This window comes from Manis javanica, chromosome 7, assembly GCF_040802235.1.
Source record: "Manis javanica isolate MJ-LG chromosome 7, MJ_LKY, whole genome shotgun sequence".
Lineage (NCBI taxonomy): Eukaryota > Metazoa > Chordata > Mammalia > Pholidota > Manidae > Manis > Manis javanica.
Genome location: NC_133162.1, coordinates 72,975,677 through 72,981,522, shown reverse-complemented (window position 1 = coordinate 72,981,522; position 5,846 = coordinate 72,975,677). Strand labels below are relative to the sequence as shown.

The 5,846-nt window shown below is 55.4% G+C and overlaps 1 long non-coding RNA gene across 1 annotated transcript; it reads right to left on the bottom strand.

The window, feature by feature from the left end:
• Positions 1–357: 357 nt before the first annotated feature.
• LOC118969176 (uncharacterized) lies at positions 358–4,359 on the bottom strand. The gene is made up of 3 exons (XR_005057089.2): positions 4,278–4,359; positions 4,010–4,063; positions 358–652 (listed from the first exon to the last, which is right to left on the bottom strand). It is a non-coding gene; the product is annotated as an uncharacterized lncRNA (long non-coding RNA).
• Between the last annotated feature and the right edge of the window lie 1,487 nt (positions 4,360–5,846).

Genomic DNA, 5,846 nt, shown 5'->3' with positions numbered 1-5,846 from the left:
TAAGATCCAGGGATCTTCTGTGTGGGCTGGAGGCCCCCTTGACCACCTGCTGCTGTTCCACTGGCCCCAGCCAGGGAGGGAAAAGCTTCCAGGAGGGAGTGACTCACCATATCAAGAGCAGCCAGCAACCTGGAGGTCATAGTGGACCTGGACACGAATATGTCTCCCAGTCGTGCTGAGATCTGGAGAGGAGTAGTTGGCACCCTCTTGGGCCTTTGCACCTCTGAAATGTCCTCACTTTCCATGCCATTAGCTCTCAGGGAAGGAGGATAGAGACCTTTTTCTTTATGGTTTTTTATTTCTCAGTTTTCTGGTTTGAGCAGATGTTATTTTTGCATAAGAAAAAAAAAACACCCAGTGAATTTTATTTTATTTAAAAGTCAAGTTGGGTTCCAGAGTCATTCTGGATTCCTCATACTGTGGTAGGTTTGGGACAGCCTCCTGGCCTCAGCCCGGTCTGGGGACTTCACATCCAGCTGGGGACAGGTCATCTGGGCACTGGCTGAGCAGGACTGGATCTCCACATGATCCTGAGCATCCCCTGCAGAGAACCTGTTGCAGAGAGGCTGTGTGCTCAGTGAGTCTCTGGGCCCCTCTGTGGCTGCTCCTACCTCTGTCCATGAGGACATCACAGTGGCCTAGGTGCACAGGGCTGGTATGAGACAGAGGGGCACCGTTAGCCATCATTCTGCACATCAGTAATGACCTTCCTATGGAGCAGACATCTAGGTCACCGCAGCTTGGCTTGAGGGCTGGCTGGGAAGGTCTGCTGGGAGCCACAGTGAGTGTTCATGGGTGACAGGGATTGACTCAACATCCACCTGTTAGGTGGTCACTGAGCACCCGCCACATGCCATCCTGTCCTGGTTACAGGGTATGCACCAGTTACCAGAAGTGAGGGCAGAGTGGGATCAGGGGCAGTGGGACAGCTGTGAGCATGCACGTGATAGACTTGGGGCCCAGAACTGTGCTGGTGCAGGGCACCCCTTCCCCCATAAGGCTGAGAATGGGGAGGGGCCAGGCCCTGGGGACCCCTTGTAGAAGCATCCAGGTCCCAGTGGGGAGCCTGAGACTAGAGACAGAAGGGGTGGCCAATGGACTGGTGGGTGCCCTTCTCCCAGGCCTAGTCCTGCTCTCTGCTCCCTGTTCCTCCTTCACTAAACACCCCACCTTCCCTCACCCTAACCGTCCACACCAAGCTCCTTGCCTACAGATGCCTGGTACTGTCTGGGTGTGTGCCAGAAGGACAGACCATGGAAAATGGCCCCTCAGGAGCTATTTACAACACAGCTCTAAAGGTCAGTGCGAACCATGGGACATTACCAAATCAGTGGGGTGCCAATGTGGTAAAGTAAAGAAAACAAACATGAAGGTCACTGACGGTAGCCTTGAGTGGCTTTCTCTGGGTCCTGGCTTCTGCGGTGACAGTTCTCTGGAACCAAAGAGCCCTACGGGGTGGGCATCAGCCCTGCAGTTTCTGCTGGCAGCTGCTTCATCAGCTGCCCTCTCGGGCTGTGGCCCAGGCTGAGGGAAATCTCCTATTACTTTGTTGTTTTGCTAGATTTTCCTGTCTTTTCCAAATTGTGCATGAAGAATGAGTTACTTGTATAATTTAAAAACCAGTACTTTCCTAAAATCAAGAGAACGTTTACAGTTCACTTTTAACCACAACAGAGGCAGCTCTGGCAAGGCCTGGGCTGGGTAAAATGAATTTCCAAGGGTCCCTCTGGTCAGAGCCTGACCCACTGCCCGAGTCTCCGGGCATGTAGCAGAGCAGATGAGTGGGGCTGCTGGTAATTTATCGCAGGGCCTCTCAGTTTGGGCCTGTAATCTTGGCCTCTGTGTCTCACCCTGTTCCCCACCTCTCCCATTTTTCTTCTTCCAAAATGACCAAAAGAAATACAACCTCCCATTTCAGTGAAAAAAGAAAAATTCATCTAAGTAGGCTTTTAATAAAAACAGAGGCTCTCCTTTGATCAAAAAATCAATTAGTCAGTGGAGAATTTTATTAGTCAATCATATAAGTAATTAAAAGTATTGATTGATGGGGGTGCCCATGGCTGAGAGCTGCTGCTTTGCCCCAGCAATGGAGGCAGTGGCTGGTGTGGGGGCGCTGGGAAGCGATCTAGAGTGGAGGCTTTGGCGTCATTCTCTGCTGTGCCTCTTCCAAGGTCAAGCCGGGACACATTAGACAGGGGCCTCAGCTGATCCCGGGGCCTCAATTCTCTCATGTGGGAAGTAACAGTCCCCACGGCACAAGGTTCTCCAGTCGATTAGAGGGGCAGAGTTTGAGCAGTGAGAGGCACAGTCACTGGCTTAGGGAGGGGGGTTTATTCCTGAGGATCAAGGAACTCTGGACTCCAAGTCTAGCCCTGCCTGGACCTCAGGCTAGGAGGGACGGAAAGGCACTTGGAGATGGGCCTCACTGGGTGGGGGCTCTCCCAGGTCCATCTGATGAGAGATGGAGTGGGAGATGCAGGCACTCAGCCTCCCATGCTCGGCACGTGACTCTCAGAACCCAGGAAAAAGGCCCAGCTCCAGAATGCTGATGTCATTTGTCATTTCTCACTATGTACCAGATCACTCCATTTAAGCTTAGTGGCTTAATGACAATGTTGGTTTAGCTCACAACACTGCAAATTGGCCTGGGCAGGTTTGGGACAGTTCATCTCTGCCCCACTCAAGTCAGCTGGGGCCGCTGAAGGCTTAGGACTCCCAGGTCTGGCCATGGACACAGTTGCTGGAGCAACCCCCTGGGGGCCCTGGGCTTCCTCACAACACAGTGGCCAGGTTCCCAGGGAGAAGCTCCGGAGAGAAAGAAAACTGGGCAGAAAATGAATTGCCTTGTCTGACCTAGTCTGTGATGTCACCTGGCATCTCTTCTGCAGAATTCTATTTATCCAGGCAGCCATGAGGGCCCCTGCTGCCCCACACCCCGAGCTCTGCCCTGAGTACATGGGGAAAAGGAAAAGAGTTCTGTTGGTGGGGGATTGGCAAGGTTTTGAAAGAGCGTGTGGGACTAGAGATACTTCTGTGGCCATTTTTGGAGAATTACATCTGCCACACTGAACCCCCTCCCCTAGAGGCCCGAGGACTGAGTCCCTGCAGTGAGAAGAGCCTGCCTTGGCCCCCACTTCAGAGGTCCTGAGAAAGGGACCAACCCCCACTGACTGAGCGCCCTGCCCCATGCTTGGCACCCCAGCACACCATCTGGCCCTTTTCCAGCAGCACATGAGGTGAACATCACTGCCCAGATTCATGGATGAGGAAATGGGGATCTGGGAGGCTCTATGACCTACAGTCCAAAGTTCCAGGGGTACCAGTGTACCAGACTCAAGTCCAACTCCCCAGACCCCACAACCTGCACCCTTCTCCCCATGTGGTGGTCCTGGAGGCCCTGTCCTGGCTGGGGATATGACCCCGGGCTTCGGTCCTGGCTCTTCACCTGCTCATGCAGGCTTGGCAACCTTGCCTGTACTGGACTCCATTTCCTGCATTGGTGATGGGTTTGGTGCCTGCAGTGAGCCACCAGGGCCAGGAAGACCACCTTCACCACTGCCCTGACAGTGGCCCACTGGCCCTCTGAGCAGCTCCGACCTGCCGGCCGGAGCCCATGGCCCTCTCTCCAGTAGGCTCTGACATACTGCAAGCCTTGGAAGTGGCTGTTTACTGGACACCAAATCCACAAAGTTCATCTGAGCCCACACAGCACCCTGAGACGCTTTCTCAGCTATGGTGGCAGCCTGGGCCCTGAGCCCTGCTCAGCTGGTGGCTGCAGCTGGACCTGCCCCTGGAGGAGTGGGGATGCTGTGGTCCCTGGCAGGATCTTGAACCCTGATCAGATTCAGCTTCCTGATCCCTGTGGGGGTACTGAGCCAACAGCTGCTCCTCCAGCCCCCCACCAGGCCCAGGCCCCAGTGTGTTAGGCACTGGTTGTAAGTCCCCCTTACTGGAGAGGGTCTCTTCCCTGTCCAGTGGACACAGTGAGGGATTGAAGGGCCCCCCTTACCTTGGCAGGCTCCTTGGGATCATACTTCAGTGGTGTCTCCCATAACTCAGAGATCTGCATAATGGACAAAAGGAAGATGGGTTCCAGGAGGTGGATCAGCCCTGCCTGAGGGTCCTCAGGAGGGAGGCACATTTGATGGGAGTCCATCCTCTAAGGGCTGTCTAGGACAGTCACCCCACACCAGGCCCAGGGTCCACCTGCCCCTTCCTCCCCAGGGACCCTGCAAGCCCTGCCTCTGGGCTCAGCTGTCATGACCCTAAATGCTCACGCTGACAGGAAGGAGTTCACGCTGCCTTTCTGCCACACAATTTTCCAAAGCCACCTTGGAAAGCAGGTCCTGGGGGCGCTTGTTCTCAGGCTGCTTGTCCTTTGTAAAAATTGACTATTTATTTAGACTAGTTGACATTTCCAAGGTCTGTTATTAAAGAAAATATCCTGGGGAGAAGGCAGGATGTTTGCACAGAGCTTATGCCCTCTGCCTCTGCCCCTGGTGCTCCAGAGAAAACGGCCTGCACACCACGGGCCTGCACACATACATACCCTCCTTCCCTGAGAAGAAAGGGAGGCAGGTACCCCCCTCTCCCTGCAGATGCAGGGGCCTTCCAGTCTCCCCTTGGTCCTGTGCTGGGCTCTGAGAGGCAGGATGGATGGGGGGCCAGATGAGACACTGCCTTTCTCCTCAGTGGGCCTGCAGCTCATGGAGCAGGTGCCTGCTGGGGGGCACCAGGCTAAACTCACATCTATGTTATTCTCTAGGATCCATTTCAAGGGCTACATCCTTCCTGGGGCATCCCCAGTCAGATGCACCTGAGACTGAGGAGCATTCCTCCTCAGCCCTCAGCCAGGCCCTCTGAGGAGGTGACGGTACTCAGGGTCTCCCTCCTCCCAGCACTAGTTCACAGTGTCATGACCAGTGACCGGGGTGTGGGTCCCCGCTCTGCCACTTACTGGCTGCATGACTTTGAAGCCCCCTACTCAGCTGCCTACCAGCCGTGCCCTAGGGTGCTTCCTGCACACTCTCAGCCCTCCCAGGGTGGTGCCAAAAGTGCCCTCATCTCCCCATGTGCTTGGGATGCAGGCCAGGTGCAAGGGCCCGGGGAAGAGGCAGGAAGAGCTGGCTCAGGCCTGCACCAAGCGGTGCCTGCATGGAGCGCCACAGACTGGGCTGATATCCCTTCCACAAGTCAGCCTTTGGACAGACTGCTTTCTCTCCATGGACCCATTCAGGCAGTATCTTTGAATGTCTGTGCAAACATCCCCACTCCAGCTCATGCCTGCAAATCACGGGCTGCATTTCCATTTTGATTGGCACAGGGCTCCAGGTGAGACCAGCTGCTGACCCTCCTCAACTGCTGCAAAAGGGCTGTGTGTTTGCATATCAGGAGAGCTCTCCTGCCTCCTTCCCAAGACTGAGCAGGGCCTGGGGCTGCCCGGTGGCCCACTGTCACCCCGTCTGAGCAAGTGGGGTTGGGGGGATGTTGTGGGACTGCAGCCCAGATCCCACTTGCCAGGAATCACCACTGTGGGCACTCAACATTTTAGCGTTGTCAGAGTAGGAGCTCCTAACGGCTGAGAACCTGCCGGAGGGGTTGGGCCAACACCTTGGCACTCTCCCAGGACAGGGGGGATAAAGGGGACAAGGAGACACAGGGGCAAAGACAGGGAGGGGCACATGCATCTGCCTGGATGGTGTGTGGTGCGTTTCTTTCCTGGCTGGGAGAGGCCTGGTACCCACCCTGCCTTCCCCCTCTTGGGCTCTTTCCATACAGACACAGAGGGACCACTGGTGTCTCTGGGACAGTGGAAGAGGTAGTGATGGGTGGAGAGTGAGTGGCAC